This window comes from Muscardinus avellanarius, assembly GCF_963383645.1.
Source record: "Muscardinus avellanarius genome assembly, chromosome: X".
NCBI classification, from domain to species: domain Eukaryota; kingdom Metazoa; phylum Chordata; class Mammalia; order Rodentia; family Gliridae; genus Muscardinus; species Muscardinus avellanarius.
The window spans coordinates 108,868,958-108,895,828 of NC_137792.1; the positions used below are offsets into that span (position 1 = coordinate 108,868,958).

Sequence of the window (26,871 nt, forward strand, 5' to 3'; positions counted from 1 at the left end):
AGAAGGTGGGAGCTGTTGAAGAGATGGGGCCCAGGACTTTGTCAGTACAGGCAAGAACTAGAACTGGATAAAATGTGAAAAAGAACTCAAAATGAGGACCCTATAATAAAAAATACAGAACAACAGTAATTATAGGTAAGATTTTCTGGTCAGTGGCAATAGCATTGGGCCTTTCAATGAAGACCTAGACCAGTGGGGTCATTTTCATGAGCATATATTGCATATAGTTAATGACCGATGGAATATAATCCATGAAATCAAATATATTTATTATTACCCAACTTTTAACCAGTTTCCTGGAAGTGGAAGTCTTCTGGCCTGGTGGAAGCTGGAAGCTGTCAATCATGGTCCATTACCTTTACTAATCATCTCTGCTGCATGTAGATCCATCTTTGGTTCTTCACCTGAGGCTATTCCCACTACCACCATATCTTTCATAATTTCTGGTTACTAAGGAGGAGGTGATAAAAGCAATACCACCTTCTGTAGTGGACATAGTCATTCCTCTATCTCCAAGTGGAAAGACTAGTGAGTTCTAAAGTCTATCTACTCATTTAGCCTCTTGTGGTTTTTTCCTTAAGAAGAAAATTTCCTATTCTTCCCCCAAACCACCTTATCTGGACAGGCTACCAACATCTCTAATACTAATCTTCCTTAGAGTGTTTATTCTGTCTTGATACAAAACCATTTCTATGGTAAAGGCCAATGTCTTTCATTAGCACACTTCTTATCTGCTTACCTCTTAATCTGATCCAGAGTTCCCAAACTTATTTGGCCTACTGCTTCCCTTTCAGAAAAAAAAAAAAAAAAACTACTCAGCACCCCTTAGAAATGTATATGTGTAGTGTGTGTATGTGTGTGTGTGTGTGTGTGTGTGTGTGTGTGTGTGTGTGTGTGTTTTATTGGATATTGAACCCAGGGGTATTCTACCCTTTTTAATTATTTTTTCAGTTTTATACAGGGTCTCCTAAGTTACTGAGGCTGGCCTTGAACCTGCTGTCATTCTGTCTCAGTTTCCCAAGTACTGGGATTATAGGCACGTGCCACCACACAGGGCTTGGAAATCTACCTTCTTTAAGTGAATAAACAATAAAATAAAATTGTAAATTCATGTTCTTTTATGTATCTGTGTTTCATTCCAGCACTCCCAGCCTGCCCTGGGAGGAGGCAGTATCACCACTTTGAGAACTTGTGTGTCAGTCACTAGTCTCTAGTCACTTTGTGTCAAAGCCAAGTTTTTCATGCCATCAAGGTTTGTTTCATTACTCACTATAGCTTGGAGGAATCTAAGCACACCTTAAAGTTAGAGGTATAAAATGCCTGGGCATTCTGGAATTGGTTTTGATGTTCAGCTCTCACCTGGGAGGCCATGGAACCATTGCTTTAGAGGTGGTAAGTGCCCCAGTGAGCTAAAAGGTGATGAGCCCATCCAAATCTCCTTTTGTTTTGAACCATTCTTGTTCTTCTACTGAATCTATGCTATATTTATTCAATACATTCTTCAAATATTTATTGAGTAAATACAGCAGTGTATATAACACTAGAATAGAAATGCCATAAAGATTTTTTGTGTTTGTTTTGTTCACTTTTATATCCCCACTGCCTAGAAAAGGACCTGGCACATGATAGACCCTCAATAAACATTTCTCATTCCCCAAGGAGCTTTACTTCAGTGCAGAGACAGGGGATAAACAAAGCTGGTGTTGATAAGTGCTATGAAAGAAATAGAGCCAGGAAAGAGGGTGTCTGAGACAGTTTAAAATGATCAAGGAAGGCCCGGGGGAAGAAAAAACAAAAAATGCAAAAGCTCTAAAGCAGAAGGATGTCATATTCCAGAAAGATCAGTGTGTCTGGGATCAGAATAAACAAGAAGGAGAGGGAAGGAAATTAGTTCAGAGTGCAAAATCCATTCTAGCACCCTGTGAGCCAAAATAAGAAGTCTGACTTTATATTTTGCATAAGAAGGGGAATCTGGGCAGAAAAGTACAAGATTTGACTTAGACTTTGCTAGAATTTGCTAGAATTTTTCCTATTGAAAATAGGCACATAATAAAGTAGGTACAAGAACAAAATCAGGGAGAGTCATTAGGATGACAATAATCCAGGCACAAGATTAGGGTGATTTAGACAAGGGTGGAGGCAGTGTGGGTGGTGAGACATGGATGCATGCTGAACAAATATTGAAGGAATGGCTGACAGGATTGACTGATTAGAAAAAGAATATGAGAACCAGAGAAGAACTTAGAATGACCCCAGGGTTTGGTTGGGGTTTGAGGAACTAAATAAGTAGAATCGCCATTTCTGAGATTAGGAAGAACAGGGAAGGAGGAGTATAAAGGAATATGGTGAGAGAATCAGAATGTAGTTATGCCTGTTAAATTTCAGGTGTCTATTAGACAGCCACATGGATATACAGGTATACATTGTACATCACCATCTCAAGATAATGAGTACACTCTGTTGTTATACAAATAAAGAACTTCCCTTTATTATTACTGTTACTGTTATTCTTCTTAGTAGTATTATTTTATTGGTGCATTGTGGTCATACATCTTAATGGAGTACAAGATGGTAGAGGCATACATGAACTTCTCTTTGTCCAACTATAAACTGTTCTGAACAGAGTGAGGGATACAGATAGGTAAATCAGAGCAGAGTAAGTTAAGGCCAAGAAAGGGGGAAGCCTATGCTAAGAGGGAAAAACACAGGTATTAATTCTAAATCCACAATTTACTTGATGTGTTATAATAATAATTTAGCTATTCATCTCAGATTCAGATTATGAATGTCAAATAAAAGTCATTAGCCTTGAATACTTAGGAAATTATTTGGGAAAATATTTTTCAAAGGTCACAAATGGAAACAAGTTGAAAATGAAAAAATCCATTCTAGTTTCTTGTATGATTTTTTAAAACTGTACTATCCTTTTTTGTGAGTGTGTGGGGGGGGTATGGAACCCAGGGGCATTCAACCTACAAGCTACACCCCCTACCCTGTTTTTTATTCTTTATTTTGAATCTGGGTCTCACTGAGTTACAGAGGCCTCACTAAGTAGCTGAGGCTGTTTCCGAACCACGATTCTCTGGTCTCAGCCTCCCAAATGATGGGATTATAAGCATGCACCACCATGCCCGGCTCCTTTGAATTACATCCCCAACCCTATTTAATTTTATTTTGAAACAGGATCTTGCTAATTTGTAGAGGGCCTTGCTAAGTTGCTGAGGCTGCAGTCTCCTGTCTCAACCTCCCAAGTACTGGGATTATAGGCATGCACCACCATGCCTAGCTTATTTTATTGTTATTTAACAAGCCTTCTAGGAGCTACCAGAAAGAGTGTAAAAATGTATAAGGCCTCAGAGAAGCTTACAGTTTAGTAAAGGAGCAAGAACCATTTATAGGCAGTAGGTAAAGCAAAGATAGGATGGTAAAGTCTATCCTGGAGTTTTACCTAATATGAACCAGTGCATTGAAGACACTCACTTTTAAATAGATGACTAAACAAACAAATGCGGTGAAATTTTAGATGTTCTATCTAAAAATGACAGTTATTAAGCTTAATGAATTTCGCTAATCTTATGGGAGAAAATGACAAATGTTTTATTAATACAGGAGAAGAGAAAATATGGTTATCCTTAGCCTATATAGGTTCACCAACAATAAATCAGACTACATAAGTCATTTTCCTCTTTTCATTGAACTGTTAAACTAGTTTGTTAGTGGTATAGCATAGGTATAATCTCTCTTGCCCTCAAAAAATTATCTTGACACTATCCAGAGTTTATCTAATTTTTTGACCCACCATTCAATAATGACTAAATTCCTTTCATTTTTTTTCCATTTGAATGACTCTAAGCATGAATCCCAAACACAAAGTTAGTTCCCTTTCAACATAAATCTCATTTCAACTCTAAACAAGTAAATTTACCTGTAATCCCAGTATTTGTGAGGTTGAAACAAGAAGGATCTCAGCTTTGAAGCCAGCATGCAGTAACTTAATGAGACCCTGTTTCAAAATAAAAAATAAAATATTCCTTGGGGTGAAGCTCAGAGGCAGAACACACCTAGGTTTAATCCATAGTGCCATAGAGAAGGAGGGAAAAGAGGAAGAGGAGGAGAAGAATAGAAGACGAAAGAGGAAAAAAGGTGAATTTTTTTTCTTTACTACTTCTCTCCCTTAAATTTATGGCTCCTATCTTGAGTTGGCCAGAACTATTCCAGAAAGTTTTTAAGTTCATTTGTCCTTATATAAGATCTGTTGGTGATTGTTGTTATATAAGGAAAACATGATCACTTTATGGTGTGTGTCAGGTCACAAGAATTCCTGAAATCTGTGACAAGATTTCTGCTGAGGCCTATCCTTGTAATGTGTTTCTAAAATAATAGCAGCTCTAGGTGATTTCCTTGGCCATCTCTTGCAGGATACTCAGTGAAATGTAGAATATATTTCAAAGGTCATGAGGTCTTTGAATCAGATAACATGAATCTTGAATTCTCAAGGAGATAGTGTTCATATTTCATAAATGTTACTGTAAAATATCTGTTCTCTTCCTGTAGGATTATCTTCAAGTGTCAGTCAATATCTTTAAATCGTTCCATACCCAACTACCTCCAGTGTTTCTATCCTAGTAAAGGAACAAAAGTGCATCATGGTATAATAGAAAAGATAACAGACCAAGTTGTAATATATGAATCCTAGTCCTGCTGTCACTGACGCCTTACCAACCATGTGACCTGGGAGAAGTCATATCCTTCTGAGTTTTCATTTTCATATCTGTACTATAGGGATAATTAACCTGGCTTATCTCATGCAGTTTGTTGTATTGACCAAAAGTGTAAATGTATGCAAAAGCTTTTCAAAAACCATTAAGTGCTATTAATCTTTTCTCTCTGGAAAATAAATATAATATTTTGGTCTCCCAGATATTTTGAGATACTCATATATTCATTAATTTGTGGATAACTATTATAATTACTGCAGTGACACTGTCTTTCAGCCAAATTGTCTTTTTTGTTTTCAATTATTATGTTCAAAGCTATAGGAGAAAGACTGCAAGCCTCAAACTATGGCCTACCCCATTATAACAAATGGTTATATCTACATATTTCTCTGTGTCAGTCTTTTACTTCATCTGGATGGCTGTACATATGTGTCTATTTTGTCAATATCTTTTGGAAATTTTCATCTTTATAGTTTTCTTTACTTTTGGACATATACATAAAGCTAGTATTCTTTTCTACTATTATAAGAGTTAAAGAGATAAACGAGTTAAGACTGAAATATATCCTTTGTCTTCATTTCTGAAAAATGAAAATGGAATAAGGCATAGCTACTATAAAAATGATACAGACAAATAATAAAAGCTGTGTCATCAAAGAAAACATGTTCTGTTTGTCCAAGTGTTATCTATTATCTAGAATTAAGAATTGTTCTCATTAATGAGGCAATTAAGAATTGCCCTCATTTCTAGTGTTGCTCCTGTATTTATTGCTTTTCAGTAAGCCGTCACTATGCTATTACCAAATGAGACTCAGATCTTTATGAGAGCTGATAGAGTGTAAGGGGTTTGTTCACAAGAAAAAGTTAAAGCTTTTGAAAGCTTACCATGTATGTAGACTCGAAGAGGATTGTTGATTTCAGATGTAAAATTCCCAAGGTTTCCTGCTGTCCGTGGATGTTAACAGCTTAAATGCCCACAGAAGAACACTCTGGAGAGTGGCTTTATATCAAATAAGACATTAAGTAAGCCAGAATGTCTTAGCTTGCTTGTACTCCTAAATACCTTTTAAAGCCATATTTTCATTGGTGGAGATAGCCCTATGGTAAATGATCTCAACAGGACATCACCACTGATATTTGGTTAACAAGCATTTTTAGAATACCAAGTACATTATACCAAGTACTTTAAAATACCTAGTAAGGCATTATACCAAGCCCTATAGTTGGTATAGCTACTAAACTGCTAATAAGGCCTAAATTTAACTAAGTATGAAATTTAGTTAAAATTTAAGCTGCTTAAAATATTTGTGAGATTTTTAATTACAAAAATAATATGTACTCATTGTAAAAAAAAAAGTGTAAGCAAGAGCTTATGATAAGAAGGCACCTATACTGACAGCCACTTGGGAGGTTGATGCAGGAGGATTACTTGAGCCCAAGAGTTCAAGACCAGCCTGGGCAACATAGAAAGACCCAGTCACAATAAATAATTAAACAACAAATCAGCCAAGTATGGTGACATGTGTCTGTAATCCCAGTACAGGAGGATCACAGGTTTGAGGACAACCTCAGCAACTTAGTAAGTCCTTCAGCAACTCAGCGAGACTCTGTTTTAAAATTAAAAAATAAAAATAAAAAGAGCTAGGGTATACCTCAGAGATAGAATTCCCATGGGTTCAATCCCCAGTACAAAATAAAATAAGCATTGCAGAATTAGGTAAGGTAAGTTGTAAACATGCTATCTCAACTACTAAAGTACTATAAAGGAAAAACATCTGTAAGGATCTCTTATTTGCCTAAAGGATATGAGAGGCCCAGTAGACCTGATGTTCTCTGAAGGTCATTTCCATCTTTCACTGTCTCTGTTTTCTTCGCTCTGTCAGTATTAAGGAAAGTGGTGAACTCGAAGCAAGGAGACTTAGATTCTAATCTAAGTCTAAGTTATACTAGCAGTATGACCTTAGGCCAGTCCTACTTCACTTCTCCCATCTTAGTTTCTTTAAAAGAGCTAAAACAGAATTAGTGACTCTCAACTGGATGTAAGAGATTCAAAACCACCTAGTAAGATTTTTTCTAAGAATGTACACCCATAGAAGTTTTTGCCATTCTACTTCCACTGAGAAAACTTTGGAGAGGTGGTTACTATTAATGATGAGAATATATCATATCCCTGAGATGCATTATGATAAGAAAAAGATGTTGAACTACTGGAATAGATGATCTAATTGTTTCCTTCCAATTTTGATATAATTTTCTCCTAACTATTCCTGATTTCTGTAATGATAGTGGCCAGGCTAGTTTTAACCAATCAGAGGATGTCTGAATGATTAAATACTTAGGGTTTCAATTTGGATGGTCAATGAGCCTTTTCATTAGAATCCATGAGAAAGCTCAGTAAGGATTAAGAGCATGCAGATGGATTCAAGAAGTAAAGGCTAAGAATTTTAATACTTGGCTAAGTTGTAATGTGTTGGCTCCTTTCTGTATGGCTCCTCAGAATATCATAAGCAGTTATAGATGTGTAGGCAAAAGATACCTATTGGCTCTGGAGTATATTACTTGTGCAGCCCTGCCTTACTTTGGATTCTACTCTTCACATGCAGGGCCTCTTTGGTCTGAAAGGTAAGAAACTACTACAGCTCCTTTGTGTTTTATTTATTATTAATTCATTCAATAAATATTTATTAAGTATTACTTAGAGTTAAATCACTGTTTATAGATCACAGGTCTAGATACTTAGGGATTTGATGATAAACAAAATTAGACCCACCCTCATCAAACTCACCAAGGTTTATTTTAATACAGTGTAGTGGATGATACAGTGGGGTAGGAGGTACAGGAGCACATTGGCACCTTATCTATACTTGGGAGGTCAGGGAAGGTCTCTTAATGGAGGTAACATCTGAGCTGTAACATGAAGGATGTCAGCTAGCCAAATGAAGATTTGAAGGAAGAGTGCTCCTGATATAGAGCATGTACATGTTAAAAGGCTTAAATAAGGGGGGAGTTTGACTCATTTAAGAAGTAAATGAGTTTGTGTGGTTATAATATCAAGATATAAAGGGGAAATTATAATAAATGAGCTGCCCAACATGGGTCAAATCATGCATGACTTTGGAATCCATTTTATGGAGCTTTAGAAACTATCCTAAGGCAATGGGGAAGCATAAGATCAATGTCAGGAACAATTTATGTGGCAGATATCTTTAAATGCTAAATGGACATAATCTGATCTAGCAATTTCACTTCTATTTCTAGATATACTCACACAAGGAAAATCATTTGTCAATCAAGATATTCTTTGCAGTACTATTTGTAATAGTATAAGATTAGAAATTACTTCAATGTCCCTTATTCAAGAACTGATTAAATGAATCATGTAAATCTATAACTGGTAATGGGGGTTGCTCTGGGATATAAAATCATGTATTTGAGGAGGGGGTGGGAGGGAGCTGACTTAATTTCTATGATTTTCTGCCTTTTGGATTTTTTTAACATGTACATGCCCCATGTCCTGCCAATTTAAAATTAGCAACTAGACAAAGCTGAATTTTAAAAACTAATAAAATGGGCATCAGATTCCATTTTTCTACCTATGCCTAAATATTTAGAAAATATATTAAATATGTACATTATATAATATATATTTATTATATACAACATTTATATATAATATGTTTTTGCTGGAAAATTTTGAAATTGCTATAACCATTTTGGATAGTAAGCCAACTCTAGTAAAATAAAACATTAGAATTCCTTTGACCACCAGGTGTGGTGGTACACACTTATAATCCTAGCATTTGGGAAGCTGAGACAGGAGGATTGTGGTTCACGGACAGCCTCAGCTACTTAGTGAGGCCCTTTGTAAGTCAGTGAGACCCTGTTTCAAAATAAAAAATAAAAAATAGGGCTGGGGTATAGCTCAGAAGCACAATGCTCCTGGGTTCCATTACCAGTACTGAAAAAAAAAAGAATTCATTTGACCTAGTATTCACAGTTTTAGGAATCTATCCTAAAAAAATGAGAATATAACCCTGGGGTCATGTATACAAGAATATTTTATATAACACCTTTTTTTTTGCAGTACTGGGGATGAAACCCAGGAGCATTGTACCTCTGAGCTACATCCCCAGCCCTATTATTTAGTATTTTTATTTTTTTGAAACAGGGTCTCACTGAGTTGCAAAGGGCCTCACTATGTAGCTGAGACTGTCTGTGAACCACTATCCTCTGGTCTCAGCCTCCCGAATGCTGGGATTACAAGCATGTGCCACCAGGCCGGGCTTATAACATTGTTTTGATGGCAAAAGGAAGGATAGTTCTGATATCTATGAATAAGGAAATAGTTGATCAGATCATCACATAGCCAAACTATTAAATAGTATTGCAGCTATTAAAATGAATGAGTTAGCAGAGTACGGTGGCATATTCCTGGATTCCCATGACTTGGGAGGCTGATAGGGGAGGATTGCAGGTTCAAGACCAGCTTTAGCAATTTAGTAAGATTCTCCGCCACATAGTAAGATCCTATTCCAAAACAAAAAATAGTGAGCCGGGGGTGTAGCTCAGAGATACAGTTTCCCTGAGTTCAATCTCCAGTATCATTAAAAAAAATACTAAGTTACAATTCTATATACAGATCTAAAGAAATAACCATATTTTCATTGAATTGGGTTTATAAAAAATTTAGAATAATGTACATAATATGACTATTTTCATTAATAAATGAAAATATTTTAAATCCCAAAAAGTATTAATATGTCAATGTAAAAATAGCTGTGGGAAGCTGGGCATGGTGCCACATGCCTATAATCCCAATACTTGAGAGGCCAAGACAGGAGGGTCACAGGTTCAAGCTCAGAAGTGTTTGTTAACTTAGCAAGACCCTGTTTCAAAATAAAACATAAAATATGGTTGAGGGTAGCTCAAAAGTAGAATGCCCCTGGATCCAGTCCCCAGTACCACCCCCCACACACACAAGCACACACACACACACACACACACACTTGTGTGCACACATACACACACATACACACACAGCAGTGACGGGAAGGAAGAACATCAAATGGTTAATACTGATTACCTCAGATGGAGGGCAGTTGGGTGAGTATGAAGGGGAAAATGATTAAATGATTCTTTCTGTAGTTCTATATGATTTTTCTTGTTATAATGAGCATGTGATACTATAATATATAAAAATTTAATTTAAAACATAAATAAAGTAAGGAGAAAATGGACTGGAGGGGGCATGAGGAAAATGAAGGCAGTTGGGAGACTGCTGCAACACTACACAAAGGAATGATGGTGACTAAATTAGAGTAGCAGCCATGGAAACTGAAGTAGACAGATTTAGTTAGTAGGTGCAAATAATAGGACTTGGTGATTTGATTGAAAGAAGAAAAGGAGAAGTCAAGGAAGCCACCCAGATTTCTGGCAAGGAGCTGTACAATTCACTGAGATAATGATCAGGGGAGGAAGATGTGTGGTTTTAGACAGGTTGAGTTCCAGGTACCTCTGGGAAATTGAAGAAGAGAAAACTTATAAGTAGTCTGAGATATGCATCTGCAGCTCAGAACAGATATCTGGGCTGGAAATACAGATAGGGAGATCATTAGCTATGTTGGTATGCTTTCAGTTACAAGAGACAGATAGCTGGCTTAAACTGGCTTAAGATTAAAAAAAAGAAAGAGGGTATTTATTGCCTCATTTAACTGCAAAGTTCCCAACAAAGCTGGCCTAAAACATGGCTTAACCTTGGGGCTGAAATAATGTCATCAGGACTTTCTCAGCTCTGCTTTCCTTGTATTGGCCTCATTCTTCAGGCAGGTTCTGCCTAGGAGATGGAAAAAATAGCTACTGAGAGCCCTAGATTTGCATCTTACAGGCTTAGCCAGCCCAATGGACAGAGTATGCTCCATCCATTCATTGAATTCAATAAGAAAGATATCGCTGGCAACATTGCGGTCAGCCATTTTAGCAGAGTCATAGGGGCAGAAGGATTCAGGATTAAACCAAACAGGGAAATGGAAAATAGCAAATATAAATGAAAGAGAGAGAAAGAGAGAGAGAGAGAGAGAGAGAGAGAGAGAGAGAGAGAGAATAGAGTAATAGAGAATAGAGTAATAGCTACAGATTTATTAAGTACTCTTATGCACAAAGCACTGTGTTAGAATAAACCTAAGGATGAAAAATAAGAATAATATTGTTTCTTAGTTCTAGAACCATAATCTTCATTAAAAAAGAAAATATTGTATATAACTTACAAGGGTGATACATGCTTCTATGTAGATATGATTGGATTTCCATGGAATCATAGATGCAAGAGCCAGAGAACAGCCAAATACATTAAATACATCTTTGAGGGGAAATACACAATGGTTTGCACACGCACACATACATGAGTGAATGAGGTGACATATGAATTGCAATTTTAGGAAGAATGAGTCTTCAATTAATTGAAGTATAGAGTTCATTTCTAACAAAAGGAACATCAAGTAAAAAGGTTAACCAATTTCCTAGGTTTGCTAGCTCTCCTCTTAGCATGGGAGACTTGTAATAAGGGTCAAGGGAATCAATACTGTTAGGCAGAGAAAATGTGAAAAGAGACCAAAATAACCTGAGGAGGCCTTTATATACCTACTTAGGTACTTAATAAATGGCATTTTAATCACAAATTATTTGGGCATCTTCCCCACATCACTGTGCCTCCCCTAACCTCTATACCCTTGAGAAAGAAATGCTAGCAAGACACACTTAATTTTTCCTTGTTAATAAGTATAAAATATAAGCTATGATCTGAGAGAGGTGGTGGACACGTGTTATCCCAGTATTTGGGAGGCTGAGACAGAAAGATTGCAGGTTCACTGACAGCCTCAGCAAATTAGTGAGGCCATCTGCAACTTAGTGAGTCCCTGTTTCAAAATAAAATAATAAAATGGGGTTGGAGATGTATCTCGGAGGTAGAAAGCTCCTGGGTTCCACTCCCAGTAACACACACACACACACACACACACACACACACACACACACACAATGCTATGGATAATGATTATAAACATTGAGAGTTAATTCCTTGATATTCATTGATCCTACTTTTTTCTCATTCAGAACTCTTAAATGACTTAGAAGATAGATTCTATGTGATTAACATGCTTACAAATGTAGAGAGGGCTATTTTTGTAATGGTCAAGGACCAAGGATTCTTTGTTGTTGGCTTATGAATCTTGGCTACATTCTGCCTCTGTTAACATTATACAATCCCTTTAATAGACCTGGTACTGTGTTGCATTAGATTACTTGTTTAGGATCTACCTGTACTGAATTTCATGTACTCCAAGCCAGGAGTCTAAGAAACCTATGTTTTATAACATATTATACTGGAAATAAAATAGCACTATGCATATCTATTCTCCTTATAGCAAAACAAGTTGTGGGTCTGGCCTACTGCCAGAAAGTTAGTAGTGTCATCTTTATAGATGAAATTTAACACATCATTATCTTACATTGTGCCAGAAAACTAGGAAGAAGATTGACTTGGTAATTCACTATATTTCGATCCTAATCTGTTTAGAAATATGATTTCTTTAAAAGGAAATGAAAAAAGAATGCATTTCTCATGATAGCTTCACGGTATCTCCTGAGAGGATGTTCAGTTATTGTAAATACAGCAATTTGATTCTCTCCTTGAATTTCAGATAGATTTAGTCTCTTTAAAAAATAAGGTACATTGAAATGACCAGATTTTAAAGTATGAAATGCATGCTTCCAAAAATAAAAATTTTATTTCAAGTCACACATTTAAAAGGCACTGGTTTGTATTGTATATTATTTTTATAAGTTATTTCTAACACTATTTAAAATTTTAAGTTTATACTATAACCTATTTCAAGAAGAAAGGTGTATTTGTAGTGCAAATATTTTATTTCAGAGGTTGTTTTCAAGCTTCAGTTCAGTATTTTAAATTTAATCTCTTCTCCCAACCCCCTAGCCTCATATTCAAATCTAAAAGTTATCAAAAACAAGGCCCAGATTTAATGCAGTAAAGATTCCAGTATATGGGTAAAGCATACATACAAAAAAGAAAAAACAAATATCAACCAATACTAGTAAATAGCCTTTCTGACCTTTAGTTACTCTTTGAAACAGCTTGGTGTAAGGAAAACACCTAGAATTTAAAGCCACACACACTTGATTTGAAATTCTAGCTCTGCTGGGCAGGGTGGCACACTCCTGTAATGCCAGTACTTGAGAGGCTGAAATAGAATTGTAGGATTGTGGCTAGCTTCAGCAATGTAGTGAGTCCCTAAAATCAGGGCTGAGGATGTAGCTTGGAGGTAGAGTGTCCCTGGGTTCAGTTCCCAGTACCACCAAAAGAAAAAAAAAACAAATTCTAGCTCTAATATTTTTTATGGAGTTTTGTGACTTTGGCCAAGTCATGTAACCTCTCTATTTGAGTTTTTTCTATTAAGACAATACTCTCTTAATAAGATAGTATTAGAATTAAAGATAAGTTAAAATGTCTAATCCAATGCCAGCATATTACAGGTACTAAAAATTGGTAATCTTTAGTATCAACTGAAAAATGAGAGTAATACCAGTATATGTACTTCTTGGGTTATGGATGGAATGAATGAGGATACTACTTTTTTCAAACATCACAATCTGTTTGCCACTTTATAGTTGAGAAAAGAAGCTATCTTGCTTTTCTCACAGAATCATGATGATAAAAAGAGATAATAAATGTCAAAACACTTAAAATTTAGGAGTGCTGCTCAAGATTATGGTGGAGCCTTTATTTTAAAATAAAGCTTATCTGAAGAGTTCTCTTCTCTCTCTAATGAATTAAAAGTTAAAAATGTGATGTCTCAGTCTAGGGATGTAACTCAGTGGCAGAACATTTTACTAGCATGTGTGAGGTCCAGTGTTCCATCTACAGAACCAAAAACAAAACAAAAACAGATGGATATCACAGTTACTATTGATAATTTAATTGTTACAACTGATTTTATCCATTGCACAGAATGTTAAGTTGATAAAATATTTTCAGCATACTCCGTTACTCACCGGTCCAGTTATTCACAGGCAGCCACAAATATCCAGAACACAGCATAGTACCCCAAAAGAAGGAAGGATGGGAAAAATCCTATGATTTTGGGGGGAAAATTTAATACACTGAGGCCTCTCTACCCTAATAATAGAGGAAGTACACCAACCTCATGAGATCTTCGGTTTTTATATAAAATAAATACTACTTACTGATGTAAAGATCTTGGTTATCTGACAAGCAACTGGAATGGGAGAGGGGGTATACAGATGTGAGAAAAGTGACACCCTACATATATACATTTAGTAGTGTAAGGAACAAAAAATTTTAAAGACAGACTAAGTAGAAATGTGAAATCACTTGGGTCTATAAATATAGGGGTTTAAATTCCCCTATACATGTTGTTAGACACTGGGAATCTCACTGTTTTGTCCAGTATGAGATTTTCATGGTGATTTTTCATCCTCAATTAGACAGTTGTATTTGATATGACAACACAGGGAAATCTCAAAACACTTTAGAAAGATTTCTGTCTGCTTCCAAAGTTTTTAAAGTAAGCTTTAAAAAGTTTTTTTGTGTGTGTGTGTGGAACTTGTTACATGGTATCAAGTAAGTTTTGGTGAAACTGTACATAAATCTACTAAGTAAGGATCATACAGCACTATAAATAGAAATCAAAGGTATAATATTTAAATGAATTGCATTAGAAGCTATGTTAAAGATTATATAATATATTCTAAAATCTTTCATATTGGTTTTTAAAATTTTGGATAACAACGAAATATCTAAATATAAAAATTACCCAGAAAACAATATAATAATTCCTAATGCCAAATGTATATCAGAGTCTTATAGGACCATATGAAAAACATTAATGAACATAAACAATTAGTCAAAACTCTACATACAAATTTTGAAAATTGGATTGAAGATTTAATCTGGGCTGGAGAGTTTCCTCACTGTCCTCTAAACTAGAGCTAGTCAACTTCCATGGTCAATTCACAGATTGACAAATGCAAATTGTAAAATGGTATATAAATGTAAAGTATTATTTCACCTAAAAGTCAAATACTGCAAATTGTTAGCAAGATTTTATTAATTGGAAATTTTAAAGAACTAGAGGATTAGAAATAAAACAAAGGCCTAATTATGCTACTATATTGTGTACCATTGCCATGAGATGGCAAGGATTGCAGCATAGTAAGTACCTTTTTCATTTGACCTTGCCAGTTTTACAACCTCTTTTTCCTCAAGCCAGTCCCCCTCCCTGACACCCCTGTATTTCCTAACTTTTTTTAAATTTTATCTTCTGATCAGTACAGAATATTAGTACACATGTGTAAAGGACAGTGTGATGTTTTAATTCATGTATACATTAGATAATGATCAATGCAAGGTAATTAGCATATCTATCACCTTGAACAGTTATTATTTATTTATATGGTAGTGTCTTCAATATTCTTTCTTCTATTTGGGGACATACAATGCATTATTAACTATATTTACCCAAATATACCACAGAACACCAGAACATATTCCTCCTATTTGAACCCATTAACCAACCATCACCCCTCATTGACCCATCACTCCTCTCTCCCTAGTCCTAGGTAACCACTATACTACAGACTCAATTTCTTTTTATTTTATTTATTTTATTTTGGTGGTACTGGGGGTGGAACCCAGAGGCTTTCTACCTCTGGATTATACTCCCAGACCCATTTTATATTTTATTTGGAAACAGGGTCTCACTAAGTTGCTGAGAGCCTCACTAAGCAGCTGAGGCTGGCTTTGAACCTGCGCGATCCTCCTGTCTCAGCCTCCCAAGCGCGGGGATTACAAGTGTGCACCACCACGCCCGGCCAGACACAATTTCTGAGATCAGTTTTTTTTTTAGATTCTATCAGTGATTAAAATCACGTTGTTTATTTCTAATCCTAATCCAACCTTAGGCTCTATGGCTTTTAAGAGACCATGTCTACAACTACACAATTTGCATTAGACAAATTATACAGTCAACCCAGGCATCCATCAACAGATGAATAGATTAAAAAAAAGACATGGTATATACCCACGATGGGATTTTACTCTGCCATAAAGAACAAAATTATGTCATTTGCAGAAAAATAGATGGATCTAAAATATATTATACTAAGTGAAATTGGCCAGTCACAGAAAGTAAGGAGTAAAGTATCCTGTGTTTTATGTCATATGTGGAAACTAGATAGAAAATAGGAAACAAAAGAGACTCGAGATAAATGAGGAGAGAGAATGATAAAATAATGGAAGGAGATTAGAGGAAGGAGGTGGGGAAGGTAAGAAGAACTGAGGAAGAAAACAGTTCAAATAATGCTATGTCCATATAGGAAGGGGTTACTATCAATCTCACTAATATGCATAAAGACAGGAACTGAATGGGATCTGGAGGAAATACACCAAGTATACATGGGTATTTGCATCACTTTGAACCTCACTATGACATATAATTAAATTATGCCAATAAAAATATTAAAAAGGCTGTAATATATCTTCTTAGTTTACATTCTTCCATGAGTATGCTTAAGATGCTTATATTTTCTAGGTCTTACTCATCTTCTTAGCTATATAATGAGCCATGAGTGATTGGGGGTTTCTTCTATTTTGGTATGGCACTAGAATAAGACAAGCAAATAGTTAAGAAGATAAGGAATGTTGCCAGATTAGAAGACAACATGCTATAGGCGTATGGAAAGTATACCTCACTTTTACTAAAGATTATATTTGAAATATCCTGAGAAAAAGACAGTAGACGGTATTATGAAGGCAGAAGGAGCTGTATATAAGGGCAAATGGTTGGTAACTCATGGAAAGTTTGAAGGAAAGACATTGTTATAAATGTTTACTCATGAGTGAGTCACCTTTGGGCCCTTACTGGCTCTCTTTCTGTACCATAGTAATGGTGCTGTCCACAAATGGCTTCACCAAAAATACAATGCTATACAGTATAAATAATATTCCATTTTTACATTTAAACAAAAATGAAGATATAAAATTACAGTATAATTTATCATTATATATTTATTATCTCCCTTTCATTCCCCAAATTTTATTACTTTTCTGACTGCATAGGTATGCTGTGCTGCTTTGAACTTTTATTAGCATATTATACAACTTGGATAGTATTCACCTCTGGGACATCCTCCCTCTGGTCGCTGGGGTTCTGTACATTTTTAGCACTGTGGCTGTAACTAGGCTCCCTTTTTTCCTATTCAAGAAAATCTGTCAGAATATAAATGAGAATGATTCTATTATAGAAATAACATTACATCTGTTCCAGTTTTCATTCAAGTAAATTATTATTGACCTTAAGTACTTTGTTGTATCAAATATTTATAAAATATTTTATTACTACAGTTGTAAATCACTGCCACAATAAAACAGACACTGATTTTATATTTAAGGACTGGGTTCAAGTTGCAGGTGTGTAACTTACTTGCTATAAAACTTTGATCATGCTTATTAATCTCTCAGCCTACGTTCCTATTAAATAGTATTAATGGTGATAGATACCGGCTATGCTGAGATACTACAGGGATTAAATAAAATGTTTTTTAAAAAGCAGTTTTCAGAGACTTTCGGGAAGATGGCAAGGGAGAAAAGCGGCGTTTTCAAGTCCCGCTAACAGTTGATCTCTATTACCACAAAATCAAGCCTTTCATAGACAGAAAACACCATCAGCAGAGAAATAAAAACTGTAAATACAAGGAACAGAGAAAAAGAGGGCTGGAAGAACAACCAGACACCAGAAAGGAAAACTGCACTGATCCGCGTCGGCGCCATGTTCCCTTTCAGCACCAAGCTCCAGAGAGGAGGGGGACTCAGAACGGAGCCGAAAACCAGAGAGGAGATACTCCGGCCTCACGGCCGAGGACACAGCAACAGCGCCTTACTGCCAGCGGCAGCGGCGAATTCACCAGACGGCTCCAGACCAGTGCACTCAACAAGCCAACAGGCTCCAGAGAGGGGGGGTAGACAGCGAGCCAAGGTGAGCAGCTGCGGAACCACCAGGCAGAATTCAGCAGGTTTTTCGGTGAAAGGAGTATCTAAAGCTCCCAGGGTGCCTGTCTCAGCACACCCTGCAGGGAATCAGAGCAGATATCAAAACAAGAAAATAAATAGGCCAGCCTCATGGCCAAGGGCATGGCAGTGGCCCCATATTGCCAGTGGCGGCGGCAGCGAGTTCACCAAGTCTACTACAGCTCCATCAACGCACTCAACAACCGTGAATCAAGTTGCGGCCCCTAGAGGAGAAATCCCAGTACTGCACTCCCAGGGATTTGCACAGGTAGTCTCCCTGGGTTGGAGATTTTTGCAGTGCAACCCAGTGGGGGAATGGCGGCGGCAGAGATATCACACCATAGTTGCAGCTCCCCGTGGGAGAACGCCCAGCCAGGCAGCCCCATGGTCTAAAGCAGCCTCAATTGACTCCCTGGGTCAGAGATTTTGTGATACAACCCAGTAAAGGTGTAGTGGTGACTGAGATACCACAGACTCGAGATCCAGAGCACCTTAAGTGAAGTTGTAGTGACCCAGGAAAGAACCCAGAGAAGGCACAAACTTCCGAAATCATGGGTAAGAGGAATAACAATGGAGCAATGAATGCCCACAATCCCACAACATCAGAACCTGATAACAGAGAATTTCAGAGATCTCTAGAAGATCAAATCAGGAAAATAACTGTAGAAATAATAGAGGATTTCTAAAAGAATTCAGAGAGAGTCAAAAAGAGATAAAGTATGCAATCATTGAAGTAAAGATCTCAATAAAAAGTATAAAAAACCGATTAGACCAAATGGAGAAGAGAATCTTGCTCCTAGAAGATGGTCACTCCAAAATTGAATGCATACTCTCTAATTTAGAAAAAAAATACGGCAGCAGGAATTTGACATTGAAAAAATATGGGCCCATTTTAAGAGAGCTAACCTAAGAATAATTGGAATAGAGGAGGAAAAGAAGGTGAAACCAAAGGAATCAATAATCTCTTCAAGGAAGGGATAGCAGAAAATTTTCCAAACATAGAGCAAAAGGTTGATACACAGGTCCAGGAAACTTGTAGAACGCCCTTTAGACAGGATCAGAGAAGAGGATCCCCAAGCCACATAATTGACAAAATGATTAATGTGGAAGCCAAGCAGAGAATCTTAAAGGCAACAAAAACAAAGGCCAAGTGTCATTCAGAGGCAACCCAACTAGAATCACTCCAGACTTCCCAAACCAAGTTATGAAAGCCAGAAGGGCATGGAGTAACATATTCCAAACTCTGAAAGAAAACAACTTCCAGCCAAAAATTTCCTACCCAGCAAAACTATCTATCAAATTAGATGGGGAAATTAGAAGCTTCCATGCCAAACAGAAACTGAAGGAATTTATGTCTTCAAAACTAGCACTACAGAAAATACTCAAGGAGATTAACTACAAAGAAGAAATAGGTAATACACACCAGAACCAAAGAAACAAGAATTCCCGTCCAGCAGACAACTAACCAAAGAAGAATAAACAGTATCTTAAACAGAAATAAAATCTTAACATGTTAGGAATTAAAACTTATCTCTCTATAATCACACTGAATGAAAACGGCCTCAACTCCTCAATAAAAAGACATAAAGTGGCAAAATGGATTAAAAACCAGAGTCCATCCATCTGCTGCTTACAAGAAACACACCTTACAAGTAAAGATAGGAAAAAACTCAAGGTAAAGGGCTGGGGCAAGTTAATCCATGCTAATGTAACTAACAGACAAGCAGGAGTAACAACTATGATATCAGACAAGTTAGACTTCAAAACCAAACGTATTACAAGAGACAAAGAAGGTCATATTTTACTGGTAAAATTAATAATCCAGATAGAGGAAATAACAATAATCAACGTTTATTCCCCAAAGATAGGCGCAGCTACTTTCATAAATCAAACTCTTTGTGACATGAAGTCACATATAAATCACAATACAATAATACTGGGAGACTTCAACAGACCTCTCACAACACTAGACCGATCTTCCAGACAAAAGTCAGTAAAGATGCCTCAAAACTAAAGAACACCATTAATCAAATGGACGTGTTGGACACATATAGAATATTTCACCCAACTACAGCGGTATTTACATTTTTCTCAGCTGCTCATGGAACCTTCTCCAAAATAGATCACATCCTGGGACACAAAATGAACACTAGCAAATTCAAAAAATGTTACATACTTCTCTGTGTCATTTCAGACCATAATGGAATGAAACTAGAAATCAACTCTAAGAAGACCCAGAGAAACAACATAAACATATGGAGACTGAACAACACACTTCTGAATGAAGAATGGGTCTTAGAAGATGTAAGAGGTGAAATCAAGAAAATTCTAGAATCAAATGAAAATAAAGATACAACATATCAAAACCTCTAGGATACTTTGAAAGCAGTATTAAGAGGAAAATTTATAGCACTGAGTGCTCACATAAGAAAAACAGAAAATCTTGAAATAAATATCCTGACACACTTGAAAGCCCTTGAAAAGCAGGAACAATTGAACCCCAAAGCCAGCAAAAGACAGGAAGTTATTAAAATTAGAGCAGAAACTAAAAAAAGAAAAGAAAAAAACAATAGAGAAAATCAACAAAACTAAAAGCTGGTTTCTTTAAAATATTAACAAGATAGATACTAACTTAAAAAAAGAGAGAATCAACCCAAATTTTGAAGATAAGAGATGAAAAAGGAGACATTACTACTGACAGTGTAGAAATCCAAAAGATTTTCAGAAACTACTTTGAAAAACTATACTCCAACAAAATGGAAAATCTGGAGGAAATTGACAACTTCCTAGATAAATACAACCTTCCTAAACTGAGTCAAGAAGATATAGAACACTTAAACAAACCAATAACTACCAAAGAGATTGAAACAGCAATAAAGAGCTTACCATCGACGAAAAGCCCAGGACCAGATGATTTCCCAAGTGAATTCTAGAGAACCTTTATAGAACAGCTAACTCCTCAAACTATTTTGTGAAATAGAAAAAACCGGGGCTCTCCCAAATAAATTATATGAAGCCAACATCACACTAATACCCAAACCAAATAAAGACAGTTCAAGGAAGGAAAATTACAGGCCTATATCTCTGATGAAATTGGATGCAAAACTATTAAACAAAATACTAGCAACACGCATTCAAAACCACATCAAGAAAATCGTACACCATGGCCAGGTAGGGTTCATCCCAGGGATGCAAGGCTGCTTCAAAATACGAAAATCAATCCATGTAATTCACCATATAAACAGAATCAAGGACAAAAATCACATGATCATTTCGATAGACACTGAAAAGGCATTTGATAAAATTCAACATCCATTTATGATAAAAAAAAAACACTGCAGAGAATTGGAATAGAAGGAACATATCTCAACATTATTAAGGCAATCTACAATAAGCCCACTGCCAACATCATATTAAATGGGGAAAAATTTCAAGAATTCCCCCTAAAAACAGGAACGAGACAAGGATGTCCATTATCACCACTTCTCTTCAATATAGTACTAGGGACTCTAGCCAGAGCAATAAGGCAAGAAAAGGAAATCAAAGGAGTACAAATAGGAAAAGAAGAACTCAAACTTTGAATATTTGCAGATGACATGATAAGTATTTAGAAAACCCTACAATCTCAACGAAAACGCTTATTATAGAACTGATCAACAAACTCAGCAAAGTATCTGGATACAAAATCAATCTTAAAAAATCAGAAGCTTTCCTGTACACCAACCATATATCCACTAAAAAAGAAATTTAGAAAACACTTCCACTCAGGATCTTCCACAAAAAAAATAAAATACTTAGGAATAAACTTGACCAAGGAGGTAAGATCTCTACAAAGAAAATTAAAAAACACTGAAAAAATAAATTGAAGATCTTAGAAGATGGAAGGATCTTCCATGTTCATGGATTGGCAGAATAAATATCATTAAAATGGCCATCCTCCCAAAAGTGATCTACAGATTTAATGCAATGCCCATTAAAATACCAAGATCATTCCTCACAGACATAGAAAAATGAGTCCATAAATTTATCTAGAATAACAAAAAGCCCAGAAAAGCCAAGGTAGTTCTCAGCAACAAAAACCACGGAGGAGGAATTACAATACCTGACTTTAAACTATACTACAAAGCCATTGTAATAAAAACAGCATGGTACTGGCAAAAAAAAAAAAACAGATACATAGACCAATGGAGCAGAATAGAAGACCTAGAAACAAGTCCAGACACTTTCAGCCAATTGATTTTTGACAAAGGGGCCAAAAACATACACTGAAGAAAATATAGCCTGTTCAACAAATGGTGTTGGCAAAACTGCTTAACCATATGCAGAAAATTGGAAATTAATCCCACTTTCTCACCCTGTACAAAAGTCAATTCAAGATGGATCAAAGACTTGGAAATCAAACCAGAGACCTTGAAGCTCCTTGAAGAGGGCATAGGTCCAACACTGCAACACATAGGCACAGATAAACACTTTCTCAACAAGACCCCAAAGGCACAACAAATTAAAAGGAGAATCAATACATGGGATTGCATGAAAGTGAAGAGATTCTGTTCAGCAAAGGAAACTATCAAGAACCTCAATCGAGAGCCAACAGAATGGGAGAAGATTTTTGCCACCTGCACCACCGATAGAGGACTAATATCTAGAGTATACGGAGAACTCAAGAAAATCAACACTAAGAAAACAAAGCATTCAATAACAAAATGGGCAAGTGAACTAAATAGACACTTCACGAAAGAAGAAATTCAAATGGCCAATAAATGCATGAAGAAATGCTCAACATCATTGGCAATCAGAGGGATGCAAATCAAAACTACCCTGAGATTTCACCTAACTCCAACTAGAATGGCAATCATTCAAAACACAAACAACAACAGATGCTGGTGAGGATCTGGAGAAGTGGGAACTCTAAAACATTGTTGGTGGGATTGCAAATTAGTGCAACCACTTTGGAAAACAGTATGGAGAATCCTCAGAAGAATGGGAACAAATCTACCATTTGATCCAGGAATACCACTTCTGGGTATCTACCCAAAAGATAGGAAACCAAACTACCAAACTAATACATGTGTATCTGTGTTCATAGCTGCATAATTCATCATAGCCAAACTATGGAACCAGCCCAGATGTCCATCAACAGTTGAATGGATTACAAAACTGTGGGATATGTACACAATCGAATTTTACTCAGCCATCAAAATAACTCAATTACATCCTTTTCAGGGAAATGGATGGAACTGGAGGACATTATGCTAAGCGAGATTAATCAGTCACAAAAAATAAGAAATCATATGTTTTCCCTAATATGTGAGAGTTAGGGAGAAATGGGTCAAAGGAGGAACTCTAGATGAAAGAGGGAATCCTATAGAGGAGCAAACAAGGCAACCTAAAGGAGGAGAATGGAGGGGGGAAGAGGAAAATCGCTAAAACACACAATGTACTTAAATATATCGAAGTCAACCACTAAACCAAGCAAGGGAAGGAGCGATGGGGAGGGAATGGGGTGGGAATTGGGTAGGGGTTAAATCAGTGATGTGTACGTGTATGTACACACAAGTTTTTTACCCCAATATGATGTATGAACATAATGCACCAAAATTTTTTAAATACATAAAAAAATAAATAAAAAGCAATTTTCAAACTATAAAATCCTGGGTAAATCTGAGCTCTGTATGCCCATATATACCTGTGTACTTTTTCTTCGCCCTGAACTACCTATTGCTTTTTCTCCTTCCTAGCCTAAGTTCCTCGCCTCCATTTTCTTCAGAAACATTTCCTTGTAGTTGATCCACCCAGCGGGCTCAGATTCATGTGTCTTCTGTTAGAACCAGCTGTGCCAAGACCTAACTCCTAGATATTTTTCTTACTGTGGCCATAGTGATAAATAGTCTCAGACAGTAAAGAATAAAACCTCATTTCTTTCAGATTTTTCAGACTCTTTCTTCCACTTCCAGAGGATGCTTTTTCATAAGCCAAAAGTTAACCTCTTCTCTTGGCCTGCCAGTACTTCTAGCATATGCCCACACACATAACCCACTGCAGAAAGACAAATTAGGGATAGAGGAAAAGGACTGACCACAAAGAAAAATACAATGATGAGTGCCTGGGGAAAATTAACTCTTCTTCTCTAGATAGCTAAATAACTTAGGATATGCTGCCAGTCTCAAATTGTGTATAAGAACAACCCATAGTAGGACCTGGCAATACCCACTGCTGCAGCTCCAGGCTCTGTCCTCACATCTTTCACTGCAGTTGAGCAAAAGGGTTAGAAAACAAGGAACAAGCCACTGAATTGTTTCTTGGTTCTCTGAAAGCAGCCCTATCCCTAGCAATTACGTATCCAATTGGTTCAAACACACATTGAAATTCCCTTTTGTTAAATGCATTGCCTCCTCTCTTGCTATCTTATTATCTAGTTGGATAAGAATTGTAAATTTTGGTCTCTACACACAAACACAAACACATACACACCTACACACACACACACACACACACACACACACACACACCTCTTCTAATCAAGACTTAAACAAGAATATACAGTGTCAAAATCCAACAAGCCAAATGCCCGTCAACAGAATAGTATATGAATAAACTATGATATATTTATGCAATGGAAGCTTTAGGCAGCAAACTAATGAGTTGCAGTAATATGGATATGAATGAGTCTTACCAACATATCTTTTTTAGTAGATACTGGGGATTGAACCCAGTGGTATTCTTTCTCTGAGCTAGACTCCCAGGCCTGTATTATTTTTTTATTTTGAAACAGAGTCTTGCCAAGTTGCTGAGGGGCTTACTAAGTTGCCAAGACTGGCCTCGAAACTACAATACTACTGTTTAAACCTCTCAAGCACTGGAATTACAGGCATGTGCTACCACAACTGCCTTTTTAACAGTATACTTGTAAGAAGCTAGGGGAAAATGCGTCATAGTACAAACTCTAGACAAAGAAAGAGAAACTATAGATGAGCAAAAAATGCAACCCAATTGAGGGGAATAGGAGAGGTGAAGAGAGACATTCAATGTACATGATGTCCATTAGTAAATCACTAAGCCAAACATGAGAAGGAAGGAGGAGGGAGGGAATGGGGTAAAAATTGAGTAAGGACTAATTAAGTGATGTGTTCATGTATGCCTCCACCATCTTGTATTCCTTTAAGATGTATGACTACAATGCACCAATATAAAGATAAAAATTAAGCCAAATATCGTGGTGCTTACCTGTAATCCCAGTATTTAGAATGCTGAGACAGGAGAATCAGAGGTTCACCGCCAACCTTGACAACTTAGCAAGACCCTCATCAACTTGGTGAAACCTTGATTCAAAAGAAAAAATATCTGTAGAATATCTCTGTCATTCTCAATATGCACTATAAAATTAAGGCCCTTTAGCTGAAGGTGTAGCTCACTGGTAGAACATTTGCATAGCACACAGAGAGCCTTAGGTTTGATCCCCATTACAGCAAAAAAGTAAATAAAATTTAAGTCCCATATATGAATGTTGTCACAAAAAATAAAAAGAAACTATGTATGTATTAAAGGCATTTAAGAAACAAGTTGGCTTGGACCTATACTGAAGACAAACATGACTTAATACAGAAAAAGTGTAAGTCCCAAAATAATTTTTGTACTAGGAATTGAACCCAGAGACATCCTTTCTCCAAACTCTACCTCCAGCTTGATTTTATTTTTTTATTTGGAAACAAGGTCTCACTAGGTTGCTCAGAGCCTCACTAATTTGCCAAGACTGGCTTTGAACTGTGATCATCCATTCTCAGCCTCCCAAGTACTGGGATTACAAGCATGCATCACCACATCCAGCTAGTCCCAAAATATTAACACTTACACAAAAGGAACAACAACTGAGTTAAAAATATTTTTATGAGCACATATACATGTAATATAACATATTAAAAGGAAATCAAGGGAATCAAACACTGTGTTCAGAATAAGGTGTACCTTGTGTAGGAAAGAGGTAAGGAGCTAAGATTTGAATGTAAGTTTTTTTTTTTGGTGTGTGTGTGTGTGTGTGTGTGTGTGTGTGTGTGTGTGGTACTGGGACCCAGGGGCATTCTACCTCTGAGCAACATACCCAGCCCTATTTTTTATATTTAATTTTTTGTTCTTTATCTTGAAACAGGGTCTCACTAAATTTCAAAGGGCCTCACTAAGTAGTTGAGGTTGTCTATGAACCGTGATCCTCCTGTCTCAGCCTCCCCACTGCTGGGATTACAAACATGCGCCACGACATCTGGCTCAATGTAAGTTTTTTACATAGTCCTAGCTTTTATTTTGGGTGACGGCTTCGCAGATGTTTATTACATTGATTTTTAAAACTAAGTAAATAAATATAGGCTACACATAGACCAATGTGATTTGAGATACACTGTAATTGTAAAATACATGCCAGATTTCAAAGACTTGGGATTCCAAATAGCAATGTAAAATATCTATATCTATCTCTCTATCTATCTATATCTATATCTATATCTATATATATTGATTATATACTGAAATTAAAATCTTTTAAATATATTGTGTTAATAAAATCTTAAAATTATCTTCGACTCATGTTTATATAGCTAATATAAATTTTAAAATTCATACATGATATATATTATTGACTTACATACATTATATTTTCATTCGACAGCAATGGTAAAGTTGTACATCTCTAACCTAAAAATATCTAAAATCCAAAATGCTCCACAGTCTGAAAATTTTTAATGCCAACATGATATCATAAATCTAATAATTCAGTGTACTCAAGCTATTTTTTTAAATTGCATTTATGTCTACACAAGTTTTTTACCCCTTTATAATGTATGAATACAATGCACTAATAAAAATATATTAGAGACTTCCGGGAAGATGGCGACCGAGAAAAGCGGGACTTAAGAGCCCCGCTAACAACAAATATCCATTACCACAAAATCAGCGCCTTTCAAAGCCAGAAAACAACATCACCAGAGAAACAAAAAAAATCACCAGGCTACAGAGAGAAAGCGGACTGAGAACAGAGCCACAGAGGAGATCCTCAAGCCCGAGGACGCGG

General features: G+C 36.4%; 1 protein-coding gene across 7 annotated transcripts in view; it reads left to right on the forward strand.

The window, feature by feature from the left end:
- EDA (ectodysplasin A) overlaps positions 1–26,871 on the forward strand; it is a gene marked incomplete at both ends in the record, with an annotated part of 356,368 nt that overhangs the window by 265,666 nt on the left and 63,831 nt on the right. The gene's annotated exons all lie outside the window — the stretch shown is intronic.